This window comes from Maniola jurtina, chromosome 1, assembly GCF_905333055.1.
Source record: "Maniola jurtina chromosome 1, ilManJurt1.1, whole genome shotgun sequence".
In the NCBI taxonomy this organism is placed as follows: Eukaryota; Metazoa; Arthropoda; class Insecta; order Lepidoptera; family Nymphalidae; genus Maniola; species Maniola jurtina.
Genome location: NC_060029.1, coordinates 10,096,801 through 10,122,978, shown reverse-complemented (window position 1 = coordinate 10,122,978; position 26,178 = coordinate 10,096,801). Strand labels below are relative to the sequence as shown.

At 35.8% G+C, this 26,178-nt stretch overlaps 1 protein-coding gene across 1 annotated transcript in view; it reads left to right on the top strand.

Annotated features, from left to right (window-relative positions):
- Positions 1-11,555: 11,555 nt before the first annotated feature.
- The window catches only part of LOC123872704 (neuroligin-1-like), a 100,130-nt gene continuing 85,507 nt past the window's right edge, over positions 11,556-26,178 (top strand). The window contains exon 1 of the mRNA XM_045917548.1: positions 11,556-12,028. The gene's annotated coding sequence lies outside the window, so the exon portion shown is untranslated. The remainder of the gene's footprint in view (positions 12,029-26,178) is intronic.

The following is a 26,178-nucleotide window of genomic DNA, read 5'->3' as shown; positions in this document are numbered from 1 at the left end:
GTGCGATGTCTTTTTATATACGAGTAGGTATATCTCGTTGCTAGACCATTTCATAATACCTATCCTTGTAGAAATAAATGCAGATGATAGCGCTAGATTAACACTGGAATCTATAACCAAGTTAGGGTCTTCTTTAGGAGACTATTCAGACCAAATGTTTGATATTATTTAACCTTAATGCATTATATAAAAGGTCAAGACACATCTCTCATCTGAATTGTCCCCTAAAGAAGCCCCTATCTTGACTATGAAGTCATAGGGCCTTCTTTAAGGGACAATTCATAGTGATGGACCTGTCAATTTAGTATAGAGATTGATGCACACCTGACCAATATTGTTTATCTATTTTATTCCCGAGCTTCAAAACGCTATAATTTCTATTAAACTCAACGACGAATCACCGCTATGTCGACATTGCTACCAACTCTCTAGTTTGGTATCTTTGCATTTCTATGGACAAAAGAATGGAGCGGAAAAATTAGTCTCGTTGTTTCAATGCTTTATGTGATGTTATCATTTTATAATCTTACCCATAATAATCGAAATAAATAAATGCGCAATACTTTTCCCCATGGTAAGATTTAAACCGAGGTTTACGGCCACGGTCATAACGAATTGCTTTAAAAAAATGATTTAATGTGTTTAATTTATCCAAGTGTTAAATGTAATGCGAACTGTTAGTGGTAACGCGTTAGGAGTGTAAACTTAACTCTACAATAATTATGCTTTGAATTTAATATATTTTGCTACATTACGTTTTGCTCTGCGGTTTATGGAAACACGTTTGGCGTGTAAACTTTCTATATGTGTTACTGAGTTTGTTCTGGAATAACTGTACTTAAAATTCTAACTCAGCTAAAGCGATATTTTCTATTGGAAATTTATGACGCCAGTTTAATGTGCAATAAATATTTGAACATGATTTTTTTAACTTTTACAACAAAAATACTTACCTATATTATTTTTGTTATAAAAAGTCACATGCGATATCCGAGAGGCAAAACTGTATTTTACTCCATGGACTTCCACTCCACCATGGGCCAGGGACAGTGGCAGAGACTGTGCCACGTATGTTCGTTCGTTTGTTCGTTTGAATACTTTAATGCACACACAAATAAACAAACAAAGAGAGAAACATACAATAATATAATAAACTAAACTTATATGCATTAGCGTGCGAAGCCATATAGCTAAAGCCACCTCTCCCAGACAACCTTTGGTGAAAGTATCGTTTGGTACGGCAAAGAAAAACTTTCTTTGCCGCCCTAATCCGTCAGTCGTCCTACGTCAAATTTTTGTCTTTATTGCTCGTATCACTTTTTGCCTTTCAAGTACTTATTCCTGAAGCTTCGATCAAAAAAGAAAGCTTTGAGATGTCGTGGGAGTTGGGATACCCAACAGACGCGAAGTTGTAGCCTTTCTCTGTTGATCTCCCATATGGGCAACAATACGCGCTGTCCAGCCATTTAAATCCTTTCCCTAATCCCGAATGTATATTAAGAAGCTTCACTTAAAAAAAAAAACTTTGTGATGTCGTGAAATTGGATACCCGACCGACGTGAAGTTGTAATGTAGTCTGTATAGGTCATCAGTATCATATAGCAAAAATATGCATAGCTCAACCATTCAAGTATTTATCCCAAAAGTCTGTTAAGAACCTCGCATGAAAAACTTTGATACCTTGCTTTGAGAGCCTTGAGATACTGTTGGAGTTGAGATAGTACCCGACAGACGCAAAGCTGTAGTCTCTCTTGGTCATCCATATGGGGACCATACACCTGCCCAGCCATTTAGATGCCGCGTTCGGTCGTTTGTTTCGCTTTCTATTAACGAGATGCAGTATATTATGAGGGCTTATAGCTATCCCGGTATTCAGGAGCCATTATATTAATACGCAATAAAAGCGCCGGCAAAGCGATGAGTGCGAATCCCACTTCATTAATATTCATGGGTAAATTATTCCTCTCATTGTCTTTTAGGTAAATGAATTGAGATCCTTAAGGCAAATAAACTCGGATAAACTAAAACAAACACTTGAATAAGCATATTTATTTGTAGAAGATCGAAGGTATTCACATACTGGAATAAAATTAAAAATGCAATGTTTTAAAAACTACCATAAATAACAGTTTGGAATTAATAAAAATTACATTTGATATCATTTCAAATAACGTTTTAGAAATCAGAAACTTTGAAATGCAGTATGCTAGAACAACTGTGTATACTCTAACGAATTTCTCTTGAGACTTAATTCTCCTTACGATCTCTTGCGAAGAGCGTAAAATGAATTGCAAGTTATGCTAACTATATCATAGAAAATACATATGTATGTGCCTAGGCTTTTTAAACTTGACTCAGAGTGCCTTTTTATGCCTAAGAAGTGGTCGTTGATTCTCGAAAGTCATCCCCATAGTTGGGTATTTACGGTTTATTCTGTATCCCTTTACAAATGGCCAAAAGAAAGCAATGTAAATAATATAGCGAAGCCTATGAAATATTTGTGAGATGGCGTGGCATTGCGATATGAGTAAATGTGTTGGTATGTCGTCTCTTTGTGCTGAGCTCGTTTGCATACTTCCACATATTGCTTACAAATATTGCGGGAACGTAAACATTTCTGCCACGGCTTATATTTTGAATTGCTATTTACGTCATCGTATTGTCTCGGCTGGGCAGCGTTCGGGAAGCTGCGAGATATCTTCTCGTCAGACATTCCTTAGCGCTTGAAGACCAAAGTCTTTGAACAGTGCGTGTTGAGAGTGTAGGCTATAGCCGTCCCCGGGATGCAAGCTATCTCTTAATTTGTTAAAGCGATAGGCCATGAAAAGGTAATAGATAAACAGAAAGACCACTTTTTTATTTATAAAAATATTGTGGGATTATAGTTATGGATGAATAAATATGGACTTGTACTTTAAAGTATGTTTATGCTTTAAATATCAATAGACAATGGCAGCTCAACATTAGGTCAACAGCTCATCGATCTACGATCGATTGCGATTGAGCGTTTAGAAATCGTGTACCTAGGATTATGTTTTTAAATGATTTTTATAGAAACGTTTTCCCGATTTTCTGCCAAGTATAATTTAAACACATTCAAGACAAGAGTGAATAGGCTTCTATCATATTTATGATTGTCGCCAAGCACAAGTCTAACTCACTATAAAAAAAATGAAAACAAATTTTTTATGGGAACATAAAAATCGTTTCCAATAAGTTACCGGTGGATGATTGACGGCTGGATTTGTTGGCGGGCGGCGAGCGAGGGCTGAGGGCAAGTGTTTGTAGCGCAAACACCGCCGCACTCGACCTGCCATGTGCTCACTTTTCTAATATACGATAAGGATGCGACAAGGCTTTATGGTAGAGTCGTATCGTAAGTATAAAGCATAGAATTTTGAAAAACTAACAGATTATGTTTCACACACCTTTGGGAATATTATGGCAACTCTCACGCATGCAGGTTTCTTCACGATATTTTCCTTCACCGTGATATTTAATTGCTTAAAACGCACATAGCTTTAAAAAGTGTTCTCAAAGGTGTGCGAGCTCTGCCAATTCACACTAATTTGAAATTGCGGTCAACATGTGTGAGACCATGTGTCACAGAATTTGAATAATAAATTATTATCAAAAAAAAATTCCACAGTACGGGATAGTACGTATACTTTGTACTTAGTCAGCTTTTACAGAGTTCCTATAAATCCTATGCCTATGTTCCTTTAAATAGGAGAGCTTTTTGGTCTCTTCTTGTATCTTTAGCCCATAAGATTTTATTAAATAATTCCACTCATTGATGCACCATTACACAGACTTGTTGTTTGTGCGTGGTAGATCTTAGGTAAGAGAGCCTTAAGAGAAGAGTAGTAGCACGATATCTACGTCGTAACGTTGTCGTTATGTCAACATCACCTTTTTAAAACACCCCCGTAATACTTACGGATTTTATGTTCGTGTCTATGATTAATATTTTTATAGCTTTGCATTTTTAATTTTTACAATTGATTTTAACTAATCTGTAATGAAATGTACCAATTATAAATTTCCACGAATATAACATTCAATTGCATACCATCAAGTGCTTGTAACACCTAGGACTGAAGAACTAAAGTGTGACTAATAAAGTGTGTACTACCTACTTTATATAAGAGTGAATGTTGAAATAAAATACAATAAAATTATTTATGGCATTTTAATATAACCTTATTAAATAAAAGCTATTCAATATTCGTAAACCGAAACCTAGAAGAAACTATAATATTACTCTACAAGAAACTGTTATTATTATTATTAAATACAAGTGTAAATTAAAAATTTTCAACACCCCCGACCAGTGAAGGTTACATTTACTAGAAGAGAGCTGATAACTTTCAAACGGCTGAACCGATTTTCTTGGACTATTCCGCGCCTACAATCCAAAGTATCTGAGTTTTCCAAAACATCATTTTCAAATAAATAATGAATAATTATGTATACTAGGCAACGTCCATCTTGACAGTTTAACATTTGTCAATTGACACTTGAATATTATGAACCTAAGGGTTATCTAACCTTCTTTTCTACAAGAAAACTAGAAAAGAGCTGATAACTTTTAAACGGCTGAACCAATTTTTTTGGATTATAGCTAAAAACACTCTCGATCAAGCCACCTTTCAAACAAAAAGAACTAAATTAAAATCGGTTTATTCGTTTAGGCGCTACGATGCCACAGACAGATACACAGATACACAGATACACAGACACACAGATACACAGATAAACATGTCAAACTTATAACACCCCTCTTTTTGGGTCGGGGGTTAAAAATACTGTAAAAACTGTTGATTACGGAAAAAGAGATAAAAATTAAACCTTTATATTGTAACATACGCATTATAGTATCTGTGTAGAGGTTGCTACAAGCAGATTAACTTAGTAGCCGCGTAGCACCGATGTAGTGAAACCGTAGAGCACCATAGTATGACGTAGGCCGCTACGAAGCATCTACGGTGGCGTTTATTTCCAAGGAAGATAATATTACATTGTATAATCTATTTCGGGTTTTCACATTTTTCCTTTTTCAACTTCAAAATACCTAAATGCTTTATTCCAAAAGCCTTCAAAGAAGCAATATATTTTCTTATAATTATTATTTACGAGTTTTACGATGGTTTATTTTGTTGGACTTATGAATGGATTCTTAAAATATTTTTCCCTTATTATTTTTATACAAGTTACATTAAATGTAACTTAGGTGAATTTAAGGAGAAGCCACAGAGCCATTTGAAAATAGCCCAATGCAATAAATAACAGTCATCATCCAGATCATTTTTTAACCCCCGACCCAAAAAGAGGGGTGTTATAAGTTTGACGTGTGTATCTGTGTATCTGTCTGTGGCATCGTAGCTCCTAAACTAATGAACCGATTTTAATTTAGTTCTTTTTGTTTGAAAGGTGGCTTGATCAAGAGTGTTCTTTGCTATAATTCAAGAAAATCGGTTCAGCCGTTTGAAAATAATCAACTCTTTTCTAGTTACTGTAACCTTCACTTGTCGGGGGTGTTATAAATTTTTAATTTACACTTGTAATTCGATAGTTGAGAGAAGAAGTGAATAACGACTACTGTTGATGTGTTACCGAACTGTAATTGAAAATTCATGTATCTATGTAAAGTATATGACGGAAAATTGGTATGAATGGTATAAAAATAAAATTGTTTGTGGTATATTTTTTAATAAATAGTAGTATCATGCTGAGTGCTTTTGACTATTTTACCTAAATACAAATGAATATTTATTGTACTCTAGCAGCTAAATGTCCAGGATGCATTGCAATGTGACTCGAGCACCGTCTGCTGTACATTGATACTCGTAGTAATATTGAAACTTTCCTGCAAGTTATGAAAACAACAGTGTAGTTTAAACTCAGTCAGGTGAACAATATACGAACGTATAGGTAACAAATAGACAAACAGACAGACATACAGGCAATCATTATTTTTAATGAATAAGGTCATTACTTTCTCCATCAGTTTATTTCTAAGTATTTAAACTTCTGGTAGAAATCTCATATAAATTGTTCTTATGCATGTCCATTCAATGTTTTTGTCTTAGTTTTAATTTATTCAACTAGCATAGTTCCATTTTTGTCCCTGGCCTAAGCCTGAAACAAACACAATGCGACAGTAGCGCGGTTTTTTAGCTTTTTCGTTCTGTTGATGCTAATTTTCAAGCTTGTTAGGTACACTGTGAGCCACCAACATAATATTAAACTTAGTCGGAGATAATCCTACGAAGGTCAACTCTCCAAAGTTGTGGAGCTCATTTCCGCGTTTCATGTACCTACTTTTTTGGCAAATGGAACTTTCTGTTGGTTGAGTAAAAATTTTCCCGGATCATGTGGTAGCGTGGTAGGTATTTTATCTTTATGAGCTTGAATAATTACAAGAAGATGTCCAGTGAGAACAAAATGTTGATAAGCAATAAAATGAAAAAATTTCGAATTTAAGTACAAAAAAGACATCATATTCAATTTTGATCATGCTCTTGTTAGTTTAATTTTTTTTTAAATAATTAAAGGTACTCGAAAAGCGTAGCTACTTCTATATGGAAAAATAGGTCAAGGTAACAAAATAGATAATCCACTCGTTCTACGTAACAGCCTTGATAGCGTTTCGGCAGTGGGTAGGCTGTAATGGTACTGGGATCTGATTTAGCGAGCTATAAATTTGGATTGCCTTTCTACATGCAACTCCTTAGGGCCCGGCAACTATTGAAACAGTTATTACTTACCCTACATAGCTTCAATTAACTTTTAGGTTTTATTTATACAAAAAATCTCTTTTACGTACGTTCCGTACCTCAAAAGGAAAAACGGAACCCTTATAGGATTACTTTGTTGTCTGTCTGTCCGTCTTGCCATCTGTCCGTCTGTCCATCTGTCCATCTGTTTGTTAGAGCAACAAACTTATAAACATCCAAACTTTGACATTTATGAGATTACCTTCTAGGAATAAGTATTATTTAGGATCATAATATGAGAAGTTTAGGTGGACCTCCCCGGATTCAATCTGGTGCTGAAATTCATTTGTTAGGGGATTTACATTATAAAGAAAACTTACAAGCAAAATCTCAAACATCTAAGCCCTCTGAGGTGGAAATTGATATGTCAGTAGTATAGATATTTACGGGAAAACACGTGTAAAACACCATGCCACACCACGCCATGTTAAGCTTCAAAAGACGAGAAACAAATACTCAGAGCTATTATATATTTGTGGGTGTTGGTATATGTGTTTCTGATCACAAATATATGGATTTGATCTGACTGACACGCGCGGATGGCACTGGGTGGGGTGGTGTGTAGTGGTGCGTTCAGATCATGTAACACGTTATAAAACTTTCCTTGCATAACATAACCGCATTATTATTATTATTACTTTAATCTTTATTTGTACCATAACTTAGAAGAAAAATAACAGTAAAAGAACAGAAAATAGAGACAGAAATAGGATCCACAAGTATAAATTAAAAGTTTATAACACTCCCGACAAGTGAAGCTTACAGTAACTAGAAAAGAGCTGATAACGTCCAAACAGCAGAACCGATTTTCTTGGATTACAGCTAATACACTCCCAATCAAGCCACCTTTCAAACAAAAAAACTAAATTAAAATCGGTTCATTAGTTTAGGAGCTACGATGCCACAGATTCACAGATACACACATCAAACTTATAACACGCCTCTTTTTGGTTCGGAGGTTAAAAAGACGTATTCTTTTGTGTAGTCCGCCAATCCGCACTTGGTCAGCGTGGTGAACTACGCCCAAATCCTTCTCGTTCTGAGAGGAGACCAGTGCTCTGTAGTGAGGCGGCGATGGGTTGATGATAATGATAATAATTCTTTTGTGTAAAGATTTTTTTGGTTATGAAGCCATGAAAAATGATAGTACCTAAACCATGTTATATTACATGTTCCGTTATAAAATCTAGACGTTGAGTTATGTGCCCGGCCTAACCGCAACTTTGGCAACATATTGAAAATTGTAAAATAATAATCCATCCATAATAAAATCTGACCTCTTACTGCCTATAACGCTCGTCGCGAGATGAAGCCGACGGGGCGTTCCGTAATGTCCTAAATTTATCAGCTCCCCGAGCTCTGTTGCATTATTTCTCCTTATAGAAAATATATTCACAATGTAGTCGTAAATTAATAAAAATATACAGGTTATGTTTTTACAAAATCCAGTAAGTTAAGTCACAAGTGTAAAAATTGATGGACATACTCGTCAGGATAATTTTGGGATATTCACGCGAAAAATCGAGTAGAGACTTTAGTTTTCCGTGCCCGAATGGTGCCGACGAAACTATATTAAGTATAATTACTTATATAGTAAGCCTCCACTGCCCATCCATCATCGTCCATCTGTCTGTCTGTCTGTTTGTCAACGGGCTATATATCATCATGAACCAAAAGTTCATAATCGGGTACGATGGTACGAACCCTTCGTGAGCAAGTCCGCCACGCACTTGACCGGTTTTAGTTACCAACTAACGCACGAATGATGATCATTTTTATTTTGACGAAAAACAATCACAGTATTTTAATGATGACTGTAATAAGAATTAATCATTTTAGTATAATTTGGCCATGATTAACTTATATCAGGATTAGTTATGATTATACTAATTATGTTTATAATATTAACAACGAGAAGCACGAAACTATGCCCATACGATTGTCTTCAAAATAAATAATTCTAATTTAAAATAAAACGCGGTCAGTTTCAACGATTTTCCGTTGTATTGGAGTAGGTCGGATGTAAGAGGGAGTTATTATTTTTAGAATGTTTTCCAATGGCCTTGTGTTCCTATTATGTCAAGAGGGTTGAGACGTAGTCAGCCGGGTTTGAGTTCTAGGATTTTTTTCTCATCTATTTCGATGAGAAGGGTTTCAGCGTGACAATGAAGAATGGTCAAGTACATTGCTGCAAGTGGTTCAGCTTATTGAGTGATTTACATTCTATTTTTCGGTTATACATAGAAATAAGAAATGTCGATTATTTTAGTCAATCTGATACCGTATAAAACACGAGAATATGTGATTTTTGGTAACTTTAAAGAATGTCAAATTCGATAGCGAATACCAGATATTTAGGTACCTATTCATTTTTTTTTGTTTTTTGTGAAATATTTCGTGAGGAGCGAATACATCAGCATTTTCCGAGCATTGTTGACTCATTGTGTCACACATTATGTCATCACGGCGTATTAAATGCTAAACATCGCTGGCGCTGCTAGATACTTTTTAATTCATTATAAACACTGGTAAGGTAGTATAAGCCCACACAAACATTCAAAATAACCTGTTGTCATTGTATTAGATATACGAGTAAAAGTTTAGAGTTTCAGTATTTCACAATCAACACCATCAACGTCTACAAGATTCGTTTGCTTCAAAAGTTATAAATGGAGTTCATAGTTGCGAATTAAATGGATATATACCGTAAGCTCTTGCAAGTTACTCAACTGTATTTGCTTGTGACGGCGCTTACATTTGCTTAGTCCACTAGAAAAGTAGAGGAACTGCGGGAGGATATCTTAAGCGAGCATGTCTTAAGTTGCGTCGTCGCGACGAATGCGTGTGGGGCAAGGCACCAGTGTTGCCAGTGGCAGATAGTCAATTGTAACACGAGACATCTCAAAATGTAACATTTTCACGAGAAAAGTAACATTTCCTTATTTTTCGTGGAAAATAAAAGTAATAAGGTTCACAGGTTAATATGGCACTTTATTATACTAAAATTTAAACAGTTTTCTTGTCCCATTAGTTAAGCTTAAAAAGAATCGTAATAATAATTGACTGCTGATCCTGAAAAAGAAAAACAAATCAATATGTAAAATAATAATATACCAACGGATCTAAAAATGTCTTTGAATAGCTATAACTTATTTTGTTAGGTAATCAATTTTTATTACAAGTGTAAATTAAAAATTTATAACACCCCAACAAGTGAAGGTTACATTAACTAGAAAAGAGCTGATAACTTTCAAACGGCTGAACCGATTTTCTTTGATTATAGCTAAGAACACTCTCCATCAAGCCACCTTTCAAACAAAAAAACTAAATTAAAATCGGTTCATTAGTTTGAGAGCTACGATGCCATAGACAGATACACAGATACACACGTCAAACTTATAACACCCCTCTTTTTGGATCGGGGGTTAAAAAGATTAAAATCGTCTTATATTTTGCGATCTGGCAACACAGGACTGTTTGAGTTTGAGGGCTACGCACTAGGTGGACTTTGTCTGTGTAGCGTTTCATGGCGCGCGTGTGGTGCCTTTTTGGAGCGTTTTTTTTTTTGTTTCAAGTGGCTGGTTTTTGTGTTTCACTGGCGTTTTTGGTGCTAGAACCATGCTGGAACTAACTGGGAAGCGCTCTAAAGGGGCGCCGTGCGTATGTCGGCGAGCGCCGGCACAGACAAAGTCCTTACTTATATAGTTTCCCTAACTTGAAAATATCTACAAACTTGACATTGGCTAATCTTTGTAAAGCCAGACGAGAGAATAAAAAAACGCACTAGGTACGCAGTGAAGAAAATTACGCGGGAATTTCAAATTCGTTTTGTTAACTGAACAATACTAGGTAGGTACCTAACTACTTACCTTGGTCTCAGCAAAGAGATCGATAGATTCGATAGCAAAACTCAAATTTTAAGCTACGCCGGCCGGTATCTACTCAGCTCGCTCTCATTCCTGTAAAGAAAACCGAAGTTACCTACAACAATAACTAAGTAGTAAATAGCTAAATGAACTTCTGGAAACTAATGTGACTTAATAATAAGATGACAGTCAATACAAAAACGAACTGCTTTCAGTTGCAAATACTATGACTTTGTTTTTGTATTATTGATTCCATAATTAGTTAACTACTTACTTATTTACTTAAAACTACATTGTATACAACATTTACTTACCAAGCAAGTAGTGTTAGCAACACATATACACAGTCGATAAGGATAACGAACAAACCAATCACTTTCGAATTTTGACGAAATAAAGATACAATTTTTTTTTGTACTTAGATACATAACTACAATATCACTACCCCGCAACGAATAACTTTATTATCCAAAACAAAGTTGAGTCACAGAGAAAAACAAACAAAACACTTTTTTAATCACAGAGTAATTACAAAACAAAGTGAACTTAGACCAATAACTTAGAGAAAGTGAAATAAACTAACAAATGGGTCAATTACGACAAACAAAAACTGTTTTGGATGCGTTCCATTTCACGATTATTTTTGGTTTGCTGGGAAAAATTTGAATATTTTTATGAAGTCCTAAAAGTAACGTAAAGTAACATTTTGAGTCGTGTAACATGGAGGAAACATGAGGGGGTCAAAAGTAACGTAAAATGTTACAAAAGTAACATTCTGGCAACGCTGCAAGGCACCCCGGCGGGCGCGACAGTGGTCGGGGCGGGGTGTATCGATCCCCGCGGGGCGCGTGCGCCGCAGCCGCAGGTGCGGGCGTCGGGCTCGCGGCTCCACTCAGTGCCACCCGCGCAGTCCGCAGCTGGCCGCCAGGCGAGCGACTGCCTTGACGTCGCTTGTCGTCCGCCCACACCGCAACGTTTGACATTTCAGACGCAACGCGCGACAACATTACAACCTCAAACCTCCTTACATGGAATTGCTTCAGTGTCACTTTGGAGCTGCTGAACACTGAACGAATTATTATAAAAGACTATTATGAAAATATATTTATGACTTTACTGCTATTAACTGAACACTTTTGGTGTAATTAAAATTAATTGCACTGACGTTTTTTTAAGACTTATGGATTGATTAAATAAAAGAAAAAAATTGTGAAGTGCTGGCTTGAAAATGTATAAGTGTAGTATCATTTCTAGTGATCGTGTAAGTGACTGAAAAAGACCCGAAACTTGCTCACAAGTTTACGGCTCGTTAGTTCGGAGGAAATCCGGAGAAGGAGATCTTCGCCTGCTTCCGCTCATCGGTGATAAATTTCACGACTAACGGTAAGAAGCATGTAGTGATAAGGGTCGGGCGCGTTATCTGAGTGGGCGGGAGTCGAGTGCGGCGTTTTATATTATCATCTTGTAGAAATCAGAATAATATAATTATTATAAAATCAATGTTACAATAACCGATTACCCAAATAATATTGGAGATCTGAAATTAATAATTTCTTTTCATATTTTTTTCCATGATTGTTCCAAATTACAAGTTGACTATTCCACGAGAACTTAGGTTTTTTGATAAACCTGTGGAAACTGTTCGATTTTGCACAAGATTTCGTCAAAATCAATTTAGTGGCTGAGCCATAAAGAGGTACATAACAGACAATTTTTAAACATGTTTCGAAAAAAAACTACTTTTATCTGGCGCAGTCGTAAAAATAATGATCGTTCATATTGGCACATAATACATAAGTACGAGTAGTTAGATTCACTAAAATAATTAAACATAACATTATGAAATGTTTATTTTTGCACTCTCTCTAGGTATAGAGTCATGATATTAGTGGAATTAGGTAATATTCTAATAACTTATTTATTTTTCTGCATAAGGGGCGTTTGAAATATATAGAACAATAAAAATAGGATCATTAAACATAGTTTTTCGATAACCATAACTATTAATTTAAAATACAAATAAATAAAAGCTCCTTACTGAAATCGAATTCCAAAGTGGAAACGGTAAAAGTACAAAAAAAATATAGTAGAAAAAACGTAATATGACGACGAGAACGTGTGCGGGTCAAAAAGTTATACAATTATCACAAACTTTTACAACCCGCACCCCCATTGTTGATATGAAGTTTGCCATACTCGAAGTTATGAATGTAAAAACATTTATAAAAATAATCTACTATATACAATTCTATATTCGTCTGTTTTTAACCCCCGACCCAAAAAGAGGGGTGTTATAAGTTTGACGTGTGTATCTGTGTATCTGTGTATCTGTGTATCTGTGTGTCTGTGTATCTGTGTATCTGTGTATCTGTGTATCTGTGTATCTGTGTATCTGTCTGTGGCATCGTAGCGCCTAAACGAATGAACCGATTTTAATTTACTTTTTTTTTGTTTGAAAGGTGGCTTGATCGAGAGTGTTCTTAGCTATAATCCAAAAAAAATGGTTCAGCCGTTTAAGAGTTATCAGCTTTTTTCTAGTTTTCTTGTAGAAAAGAAGGTTAGATAACCGTTAGGTTCATAATATTATGTCAATTGACAAATGTCAAGCTGTCAAGATGGACGTTGCCTAAATACATAATTATTTATGTGAAAATGATGTTTTGGAAAACTCAGATACTTTAGATCGTAGGCGCGGAGTAGTCTAAGAAAATCAGCTCAGCCGTTTGAAAGTTATCAGGTATTTTCGGTCTTTTCTAGTTACTGTAACCTTCACTTGTCGGGGGTGTTATAAATTTTTAATTTACACTAGTAGATTATCATTATATTATACTTCCATTATTTCAGGGATTAAATTGTCGTGAGTGGAATTCAAAATGTAAAACGGCTCAACTCAAGTTTTTTGTCGGAGTAGGCCCGATACCCGATATGTTTCAGACGCGTACGGCAGTTAGATATATTACAACGCAGTGGTACGCGCACGTGCACATCTACGTCTACGCTTACGCAGCCGGTGTGTTTCAGCTTTTATTCATCAGCCTGTTCACGCGAAGCGGTGCAAAGCAAGCCATGTGCTGTGTCCACAAAAGCAGGACCTCTTACAGCGCGCCTTGTGTTATCAATTATCACCCACGCTGCATGCAGTATGCTTTGCCCCGCGTCGCGTGAGCATGCTCGTGAGTTATTTATATTTTTATTATACTTACATTATTTGTAACACAATATTGAACTTGCAGAAAAAACCTAATTAATACGTATGCAAGCAACTGCTTTCTAATAATGTATGTTTCTATTTTAATTTTTAACAGTTTTATCTTACCACTTGCCACTTGGGCACTTCGACCACCCGTTGTGCCAGATCAGACCTACGCGTACGGCGTAGGTATATGGGGTTATCAACAAATTCCTGATTTGCGCGAAAACGCATTGACGGTTCCTCTGTTGCTGCAAATGTGCATGGGCGGCGGCAAGGTATTTAACTCAAGGTGACTCGCTTGCTCGCTATTCGTATAGTGACTGGTCTAAACTATTTACTCTCGACTACTGTGAATGTTTACAATATTCTTTTTATTAAAGAGAAAACTAAGTTAATCGCGTTGGATAATTTTGGAATAGGTGAAAATGACAAAGCTGCGTCACCGACATGCTAAATAGTGCTTGATTGCAGATAAAAAACTAAAATACTATTCATTCGATTGCGATGAGAAAGTTTACTGATATACCTTGTAGCACCTACCTACTACAAAATTCAAAGTGAACTAATGCTATCTGGGGTACATTTTGAGTTTCTGGTATCTCGTAAATAAAATATACAACCGAAACGAAGTTTTAGAGAGTGAAAATTTATTGGCTAGCCTTTCTCGTACATCTTGTTGAAATATCTTCGTAGACTGATGAGTCCGAATTGGTATAAACGGATTTTAACCTTTTCACTACCTACCCCTTTTTCGTTTAATTTATAGTTAGAGTATAGAGTACCCATAGCATAGGCAAAGCACACGATGATAAGTTATAACAAAGTTCATGAATTCAAAGTGCTTTTCTAATGAAATACTTTGCTGCACGCCAGAGCCTAAGAAGGTAGAGTAGGTAGAGTAGAAAGTGGTTATCAACTAAAGATGACTATTGGTTTTAAACTCAATATTATCCAAGTCAATAAAAGATCAGAAAATAAGTCAAAATCGAAGTTATAATCAAAGTCAAAATCAATTAAGAGTGGCTAACACTGTAAACTTGACTGTGATTAGTTGATTAATATAATGATGACGTCAATCTATCTATAAAATCAAATTATAGCTTTGGGGTTTCCAAACACGCTCTGGTCTAGAAAATCCCACAACAAACTCAGTAAGAAATAGGAGAAAATTCCTGGGTACCAGTTTTGAACCACGCATCGAGGATTGTTCTGTCCGTAATTATACGCAGTGACGTAAACATGGTTCGAGAGTTGCCGGAGCAAATTGACAGATTGCACAACGAGCATATGAGATTGGTTTTTTAATTAACCCCCGACCCAAAAAGAGGGGTGTTATAAGTGTGACGTGTGTCTGTGGCATCGTAGCGCCTTAACGAATGAACCGATTTTAATTTAGTTTTTTTGTTTGAAAGGTGGCTTGATCGAGAGTGTTCTTACCTATAATCCAAGAAAATCGGTTCAGCCGTTTGAAAGTTATCAGCTATTTTCTAGTTACTGTAACCTTCACTTGTCGGGGGTGTTATAAATTTTTTATTTATACTTGTTTGGGTAGGAGTAAGTATAACTTATTTAAGACTTTCACTCAGAAAGGATTTCATCACACCGTAATTTCAGCTGACCGAAGTTGGATCAGATCAGCTAGTTACGTTATATAACACTAAGAAACCTTACCTATTCAATTACACTACGCTGCAAACAAGTTTACAAAACAGTGAAATTAGATGTGTAGTGGGTAGTTGTAAAAGGAAACAAGTAATAACAACCAACACTCGGTTTCACGTACTATTTCCGCGTACGATTGCGAGTGCGATAAGCCGAATACAATTTGCTCTACACCCGAGCCTTTGGTAAAAACTGTAGCACTGGGTTCTACACCTTTAGATTGTTTGGTTTTTCCTGACTAGCTTTTGTGATTCGTCAAAATTGGTGTAGCTGTTTTGCAGATCAGCCCTATCAAATAGACTGACTGGGTTTCAAAAACGTAAGTATAAATAATCATAGGGGCCAGAACCAAGCAAAAAATATGAGAAGACTTTAGAGGTGTTTAATTTTACTGCAAAGGTTTAAGAATGTATTGATTGAAATAGGTACATTAATGGAATAAGGTAGAATTACGTGTTCTTTTTCTTCAATAACTAATGTTAAATAAACCTTTGTTAAAAATCCGTTCGTACGATTGCAGGCGTATTAGATTTATTTCTTGTGAGTCGGAGAATGGATAGCTTTTGTACTTTACACTGACCCCTTTTGTGTTCAGTAACTAATTTATTTGTCCGCATGGATTTTAGTTTTTTAAAGATCCCGTTGGAAATTCTCATAATCTTTTTTAGTGAGGGTTTAGTATATAGAGGGTAGATGTTTTTTATAATATAATCCACCCCAAACTCGCCCGGGTTGAATAATATAAGAGCCTATATACTCATCTGGAATAATTTATGTATAGAAGTGTAGATATAGAAATCTCGTTTCTAGATCCAGTGGTCTGAGTTATTAGTTGACGACAGTCAGTTAGTTTCCTCTTCTGCTTATAGATCACAGATATGAATATTGAATATATACACAGGTACGCTAGATAAGGTGTGCCATACAAAATTATTGTTATTTTTTGGCACGATTTAAAGCGCTGACGCGAAGAAAATTGTCCCTTTGTGTCAAATGGTTCTCGTGTTGTCAAGGTATTGACAGATATTATGTCTCATCACTAATATTTAGTTCCGGGACGCTCAGATGTTGCTTACTGCTGCTATGAGCGCCAAAAAGGCGATATTCAAGTTGTTTCAAAAAAAATCGGCAATCGCAAGTGCAGCGTACAAGTATTATCGGAAGTCAGTGTTTGAAATGTATAGATTTTCCAAAAAAGAAGGCACAACCGCAAAAGGTAATTTTAGATGGTGTGAAAATTTATTTCCGGCTCGTCGTTGAAATATCTTTAGTGCGGTTGCGGACATTCGGTTAAAAGGCCGGGGGTTGAAGGATTACGTCCTTTTCACTGACTGACCTCTTTTTGCGTTCAAACTTTAAATGTTCTAGAATTCAGATTGAAGTCGCCTACAAAGGTTTTGTAATAATATCATTTTTTTTTATTATATCCATGCAAATATTTATATCCTTAGTGACCTGCGATATTATTTGGTATGTAGTTGGATTTTAATAGCAAATTAGGATCTTCAGTAATAAAAAGCTGTTTGCTATTTTAAAATTATTTTTTAAAATTTTCAATTTTAATTTCAATTAATACGTCATATAAAAAGAAAAGTCTCACTGACTGACTCAACACCCAGTCCAAATCCTTGGACCAAGAAAACTTAAATTTCGCTCAAAGGCTACGATTTATAATGTAGATATGGAACAAGGTCAGATTTTTTGAAATATCCACGGAATAGAGAATAAAGAGAATTTATATTTTTGCCGAGCGAAGTCGCGGGCGGTCGCAACTTACTCGCTAATATTTAGTTTACGATATTAAGACAAAAAATAACTATACAGTGTAGTAACTGTATAATTTGGACTCAAGTAAGATTTTTACGGACGTAAGACTATGCCTAATGCTAATCAAAAATTGGTACTTATAGGTATTATTTTTTATAATTCTTAGTTCTTATACAACACATATCACAGTCATAACGTTCTAAATGTGGTCAATGCTGTTGATGTGGTCATAGAGATCTGCAATAGTGATCCAGAAAAATCTTCAAACAATGGAGAAAAGCACTCTGGCAGATAAAATATCTCGTTACTTTTTATAACTTCAGAAAATAAAAGGGAGAATACCCAAGGGAGCTCGGAATTTTCATCAGTACCTAGTCTTAGCTAAATAGGAATAAGTAAGGGGACGCTTTATCTGCAGACAAGACCCAAAGCTTGTCTGAAAAATAAATCTTTCCATAATGCGGTAAGTTCAATTTTGTGTGAAAATTAGGGGCACATTTCTTATATCTTTTCTTTGGGCCTCGTCTCGATTCATATCACGTTGCTTAACTCACAAAATAGAGAAAATTCACTGTTTTCTTTGGCATTTGTTGACCCAAATGCGGAAAAGGGCCCTATCTTGTTTCGATATATCTCACATTGTGAGCCTAAGTGACGTAGCTGCATTGATATTTTCGCTCGTTCCCACTAGTTCAACTGATTAGTCATCCGTTGAACTAGTGAGACTTTTTTCCCAGTAATTCAACTGCGTCTTAGTTCTTTTAAGAGTTGAACTACTAAGAACAAATGGTTGAACTCAGATATTGAGGGGAATTTAAGGAAAGTGAAATAGAGAAAATGTATATTTTTACTTTTCTAGGTCTATAAGTATCTAGATACCTGAGGACGTACACCACTTATTAGTGGAATGTGTTCGTAACGAGGCGGAGAGATGGGAGGTATTCCCTCGATTTCCCATGCTTCGCCAGATTGGCGGCTGTAACGGAGCCCTATCCCAATTCCCAACCTCTGTCGGATGAGGCTCTGTTACGGTTGTAAAAGAAGGCCTTACGCAAGTAAGTGGTTTGATAAATGTAAGAGTGACATATTCCAAACTAAATACTTTAAACAAGTGTAAATTAAAAATTTACAACACCCCCGACAAGTGAAGGTTACAGTAACTAGAAAAGAGCTGATAACTTTCAAACGGCTGAACCGATTTTCTTGGATTATAGCTAAGAACACTCTCGATCAAGCCACTTTTCGAACAAAAAAAAAAATTAAATTAAAATCGGTTCATTAGTTTAGGAGCTACGATGGCACAAACAGATACACAGATATACAGATACACAGACACACAGATACACACGTCAAACTTATAACACGCCTCTTTTTGGGTCGGCGGTTAAAAAAAAGTATCTAGATGTGTCGTTTCAGTCGTGAATAACAAAAAAATGTAATTTCTTTACATTTCTTTTTCTTTACATTGAAACATTTTTAGGGGAAATTCGTTTATTGGCATTCCACGCGTATTATTGAGTATTGAATTATTTCTCATGGGATTTCTGCCTGTTATATTATTCAGGCCGCAATGCGAGCTGTAGAGAGGTGTTAAAGAGTGAAATGGTAGAATGAATGAATGGAATATGCAAACGAGTCGAACTATTCAGATGCCTACGTCTATAATTTTACGGCAAATCAAAAATGAATGAGAAAAAAACTTTTAAACTTTTTAGTGAGCACTTTCTGCACTAACAAGGCAAAATTATGCCTCGAAGTTAATAAACAATTAATGGGACCTCTGCCAGAGTTTCTTTTATCGAATAAATAATCGATCCAATTAACATGAAGGTATATTTTATGGTGTAATCTACGCTCATTAAGGCTATCCTTGCCAACGATCCCCCGTCGATTTCCTACGTATGATATTATTGTTCTTATCTCTATCTGCCCTGGTTCGTGCATTCTCGGTTCCTAGATCGGTACATTTGTGATAACCAAATTTCAAATTGCTGTGATTGGCTGAATTTACCATGTTCTTGCTGCGACAGTGAGTTTGAGCCACTAGCGGAACAATGTTAGCCGGTCAGAAATGATTGCAATTAGTCAACCTGTTTGACGTCCGTGTTCTGTTTTCGATTACAAAAAAGAAAAAATTGTTGTTGCAATCATCAATTTTAGCAAATAGTGAAAGAGAGTCGGCCAATCAGAGGTCACAACTACCGTCACACTTTCTGTCACACTATGGCAGTAGGCATACCGAGTAATGAAAACAATTTTTCATTCTGTCTAGGTCGAAGTAGGGTTGCCACCTGGCTCTTTTTGATTTACAGGCTACCACCATCAAAAATACGGGGTTTAGATTTGAAGAAATTTGAAATTTTGAAGTATTTGAAGAATATATATATAGGCGGTGTTTCTCTCTGAAATGCATGGAAAGCCTATTTAGATATTTCAGTTTATTTATAAGTTTTGTATTTTTTCTCTGTATGTTGCCGTATCTTGATTGGTGAACTGTGTTTGCAATGTGGTTTTAAATAAAAGATTTATTTATTTAAATAGCTTTTAAAAACTCTTAGTGTTGTAAAGCAAAATGTTATACATTTCATGCATACAATCTTCTCATTTCAACTTAAAATTACATTTAATTTGTAATTCCACCTTCACAGTATCAATACTATGGCCGTAGCCAGGAATCGATTGCGGGAGAGGTTTTATTAGGGCCGGAACTGAATCCTGTCATGAGGAAAAAAACATTCGCTCAACTTTATGGGCTAATTACCTGGTTAGTGGAATTTCGCCTTTCAATTTGACAGTGAGATAAAATACAACAATAAAAAAGCGCGAGCGCAGTGAGCGTAAGTGTTTTTGGTTCAATACAGAAAAAATTAAAATGAAAGGGAAACGAGTGTAGCCATAGCAAGATTTTATTTTTAAAGCTTCCTATCCATACTAATATTACGAATACGACAGTATATCTATTTGCCTATCTATTTGTTAACCTTTCACGGCCCATCTTCTTTACCAAAATTTTGGTACTTACTATTCAGAGGTAACTTGCATCCCATACATTTTTTTAGGCGGCTTTTTAGCCCGGAAAATCCCCCACGGAATTTTTAAAAATCTAAATTCATGCAAACGAAATTGCGGGGTTTACACCAAGTAATAGAAATTCAAAGCGCGAGTGAAGTGAGCGCGAAATGTTTGATATATTTCCAAAAAAAAATTGGTAAGCAAATGCAAGAAATAGTGTAAGTATTATTTTAGGCTTAGGTTTTTGACGGCTTCCCAGGCGCAGTCGCCATTTCGAAATTTCTGGTCTGGTGGGAGGCTTCGGTCATGGCTAGTTATATGGTTAGTATGGCCCTAACGGCCAAGAAATTAGACTGCATCATCACTTACCACTAGAAAAGATTAAAGTCACGGGCTAACTTGTATAAAAAAAGGCTTACATCCTCAAACCAAGCCCCGCCGCCTTGGCTACGACCATGATCAATATCGAGTGGGTTTCGGCTACGCATTGCCGCAAAAGGAAAATATTCTTTCTACTGGACATAACGTCAGTGTTTGATTTCGCCAGCCAGCTCCTGCTGAATTTGTAAAAAACCGGCCAAGTGCGAGTCAGACCCACGCACCGAGGGTTCCGTATTCGGGTATTTTTTCCGACATTTTACTCGAGAAATCAAAAACTGTTATGCATTAAAAAAATATGCATAAAAATAAATAAAAATCTGTTTTAGAATGAACAGGTAAAGCCCTTTCATATGATAACCCACTTGATATATGTAGTTATCTTACTTTGAAAATTGAAAATACTAATATTTGTTCATGAACACATGACAGACGGATAGAAGGACAGATGGACAGACGGACAGACGGAAAGACTGATAGACTGACAGACAACGAAGTGATCCTATAAGAGTTCTTTTTTGCTTTTGAGTTACGGAACCCTAAAAATATTTAGTTTTATTTGCCCCGTATTTTATTTTCATAATTACAGGTTTCTGTATCCTGAAATACGGGGTAACCAGTAAAATACGGGGCCTCTGGCAACCCTGTTCGGAAAACACTGTCACATTCAAGTTAATGTCAAATATTTTGTTTTCAATTACAGAAAGCTGCATCAATCATTATTACAATATTTTCTTTGTTGTGATTGGCTGAATTTTTGAGTTTCAGCCAATAAACAGACTGTTTGCCAATTAAACGTCATAACAATATAAATGCCAGAAAGTTTAACCAAATAAAACAAACTTAATGAGAACCTAGTGAGAATGCAAACGGCACACAATTTATAATACATATTATGTTAGTCGTATATAATAGATATTATAGTAGTCGTTCACTTTGGTAATAGTCAGATTGTCATCAGTAAAATTGATATTGGTCGATGTATCGTAAATTATTGTTTCGGTGACAAATATTTTTATTATCTATTTATCTTTGAACAGAATGGAATAGAATGAAATGGAATGGAATACAATGATAAATTTTTATTCCTGTAAACTTTTAGGTAAACTTCAAAGTGTTTTTGGATGGTCAGAAAAATTTACCACTGGTTCGGAATGCCGATCCTACGTTTTCTAGGGTTTCGTACCTCAAAATGAAAAACGGAACTCTTATAGGATCACTTTGTTGTCTATCTCTCTGTCTGTCGTGTGTGTCAAGAAAACCTCTAGGGTACTTCCCGTTGACTCAAAACCATGAAATTTGGCAGGTAACCTAACTGCGTAATTTTGGGTAGTTTTTTTAATCGATAAAGAAAGTTTGCGACATAGTTCAATAAAAAATTTGGATTCCAACTCCTCAACCCTGATGTTGCAGGGGACCTGACTACTAAAGCTAATGGGATTTAAAAAGTGTCGATTATTAATTGATATTGAAGGTATCTATACCAAGTAAACACTTTGTCGTTGACCTCAACCCTGATGCTGTAAGAAATTGCATTCCTAAATCCTGGTGATCCCTCGGGATTTGAAAAGGATCATCCGTTTAAATATTCTTACGTGATACAGAAACAAGTTGCATCCCGGGGACGGGCTATTACGGAGAGGCAACTTTTGTTCTGGGAAATGAAAGGATCGGGATTTTTAAAAACCTAAATCCACGCGAGCGAAGCTGCGGGCATTAGCTAGTTGTAAATATATTTAGAAGCTACTATAAGATAATAGATAAGGTACTTATTTCCTTATATTTTTATTGTATGGCAGCGCGCGGTTTTAAATTATAAATTGCACGTCCTGTCCTTTTCTGTAATACATTTTTTTCTCAATATCTACCGCTTTATCTCATAGCAAGAGTCCGTAAGACATAATACAGTGAAAATAAGCAAAATATACAATTTTTGCAGTTTCCACGTCAGTACCTGTCGAATTTTTCTAACAGTGTAAGCAGCAGAGCTGAGTTTACCATCAAGTGTTGATATGTGGGTGTTCCATAGAAGCTTTGCATCTAACATTATACCGAGAAACACGGGGTTCTCCTTTATTTTCAACATATGATTATTTATCAATGAATTTATGTCATTAAAGGTCCTGGTATTGGGCAGTGTGAATTCAACACACTTAGATTTCTTTGCATTTGGAAGTAAATTGTTAGCAATAAATCAGAGAGTGACCTGTGATATGGCATTACATATAGTATACATTGTCAAAAATTATAATATTAAAGCTGTGCGTATTGCGTGAGGAATAGGTTGCAAGAGAGTTGCAACTTGCAGGGTTTGATGCATGCGCTATTGCCAGCAAACATGAGACATATTTTTATCTACAGGCAACGTCTGAGTAGGTAACGCATACGTCTAACGCAAGTTGAAATGTACCAGTGTATTTAGTTAGACCTATCGACAAGTTTGGAGTTGGGTGCAGTCTAAATGTGGCCCGTGTGTTTAGACTGTCAGTTTCACGTGTCGTCCCCCGCACTTCACCACCCCGCTTGCACAAATCGAGACAGCACGAAATTTTCAAGATTTCTGGGTGTAATTTCTGGTTTTCGTAGTTCCCACATAATTATAACAATATAAAATATATAACGATAATTTTTTTACTACATAATATTCATTAAATTTTCTAGGTCTGTGGTTTTTCCAAATTTCATTAAATTGCTTCGTTGTCTAGAAAAACGAGCACAAAGTTGGGCCTTTTTTTAAAGAAAAATACAAATCTTTGAGCCCCTGTAATTTTAAAACTACATATTTTTAGAAAAATCTAAAACACCACAGACACAGATATTAGTTTCTAGACTATGTCTGCAAAATTTCATGGACTTTGGTTGCTTAATATTCAAATGAAATGGGAACTACGATTGTATGGAGTAAGTGACGGAGAGAGCTCTGTTAAAAAACGCAATGAATGAAGAACCTCATCTGTGTTTTGAAGCCAATTAAAAATAAGGGTTTTCAGAATCCCTTAGCTACATCTTTTTGCTTTCGGACTTATTTATTTTTGAAGACATTTCGTCTTTTGCGATGTCTGCTTCATTATGATCAAATTAGATTAGACTGTAGCGAAATATATTTTTCCTTAAAGTTAATATTTGATGTTTTATAATTGGATAGCCACTTTGCTTAGATAAACATTTTTGCATCAAAGAAGAAGGTTTTTGGGATTCTCATTTAGAAAGATAATTTGTAACACATTGCCTCTACTTCACTGTGTAATAGATTGAAAAAAACTTAGGTAGGTATCTTTAGAATATTTTAATTGAGTTTCTTCACTGTAGAATCTGCTTTTAAATGAAATAAATTAATTCATTTTATTACTCATCGTTTACATACGTTTACAAGCTTATGAAGAAAAAATATAACAGTTGAAATACTTAAAATATTTTTTTGTGCATCTAGATTCTAGCGGCGAACTTTTCATGTTACGTATATTGAAATACGTATTCTGTCTGTGCCATCAAAAAAATTGTAAGTCTATGGTCTGTGCGTTAAAAGTCTTGAAGGATTTTCCCTTCCATTTTGTAGCCATCTATTCCAGTCACGCGTGTTACTCTGTTTATTCACATTCGCTTTGGCGTACGCAAATAATGGGGTAACTTCTTGAGTTTTCTCGAAAGGGGTACGCTTTTACACGACACTCTAGTCATTAAAATAATGTGTAATTATATCACTGGTTTCGCTCACAAAATTCATTAACTGTTCAACTTATAAGTACGGGACGTGTAATTTGTGTAATGGAAATTAACTTTGCTCATGCATATTTCGGCAAAGTCTTCTTATACTTAAATTTGTTTATAATTGTTTCAAAAATGAAATGTGAGCACAGGATCTAAAGATTCATACTAAAATTATAAATCCAAAAGTGTTTCTGTCTGTCTGCTTTTTGTCTGTTTGTCTGTTTTTTTTTTCTTTTTTTTTTGTGCAATAAAGTTTTCTATCTATCTACCTGCTCGCTTTTCACGATCTATCCGTTTAACCGATTTTGATGAAAGCTGCGGAGTTAGCATGTACATTCGGACCATGATTCCAGGGGTTTATAAAATCTATAGGATACTCGCGGACGAAGTCCCGGGTATCATATAGTTTCACCATGGGATTTCAAAGGCCACCCTAGAAATTCCATTACTTGAGTATTTAATGCACTTGTTGCACCGCCGACTATAAGCGCGAAACGAGTTGAGCTAAAACCTAGAAAAGAGTTGGCGGCGGAAAGCGAGTATGTGATTTGGGATAGTTTCATCGCTGGGCTATGAGCTAGTATACGACTGTGTCGGGTGATCACTCGCCACACCTCGCCTCCACTCTGGTGCCTTGCCGGTATGTGTTGTGCATTAGGAGAAGAATATTTAGGTAGGAGGGAGTCCTAACTTTTATAACAGTAGCAGAAAATAAATCCTAAAAGGGACGTATGCTAACTTTTCTAAATAGCGCAGGTTTACCTTACCAGCAGGCAGTCCATTGTTTTAAATAACTAGTATGAGTCTAAACAAAGCTTTTGTATATTGTGGTTTTGCGGTTCATATACCTAGGGCCTATGATTTATTAATAATCTGCATCTAATGTTTTCCGAGTATTTAGGTTCTTAACAATTTTATAATAAGGAACAGATACTTATTTTTTTATACATAAATAAGTAGACGAGCAGGAAGGTCACTTGATGTTAAGTGACCCTTCTGCCTATAAACATTTGCAGCACTATCTTACATCTTGCCATAAATTGTCACGAAATTATAGCTAATTCTGTGTTGTACACACTCTCTAAACTGAACTAAATAGCATTGGATTATTATGAAACGGATAGGTAGAGACCTGTCATTTTAGTTTAGTTAAAAGATTTGAGAGAGTTTGTACACAACAACATTGTCGCTACAAAAAAGCACAAAGTCGTTCAGTGGATGATGCCATGCTCAGAGGATCTCTACGTGACCAAATTATAAATGAGGAGTTTCGTATAGGAAAATTAGAGTAACTAATATAGCTTAACGAGCCACGAAGCTGAAATGGCACAGGGGTCCCACGTACTGGAATGGGTACCTCATACCGGAGTATCCCTAGCCCTATGTAGATTAAATGAGTCATGTTTGGCATAAAGATCCTTTACGAAATCGCACTTCCCGCATACCAAGTATATGGGGCATAACGGACTTCTCGTCGAATTTTCTTATCGATCTCATGCTACTGTCGGCATTCTTGTAAAGTATCCTTTTTTACACAAGATTAAATATATTTGTTGTGTCATCCAACCCTGCTTAGGAACCCAGTCTCTTTTTAAAAATGTTGTATTTATGTCAAGTTATTTGCTTTTTAGCATTTAACATGTCTCTGCTACCAAACACGATATCCCAGATTTAATATCCACTGTGTACTCATTTATTTCATTCGCCACATTCGCTTTGGTATGATTAGGATCTGTAAATAGCCTATGCCTATATCTCTGTACTAAATTTCATCAAAATCGGTTAAACGGATCGACCGTGAATAGCTAGCAAA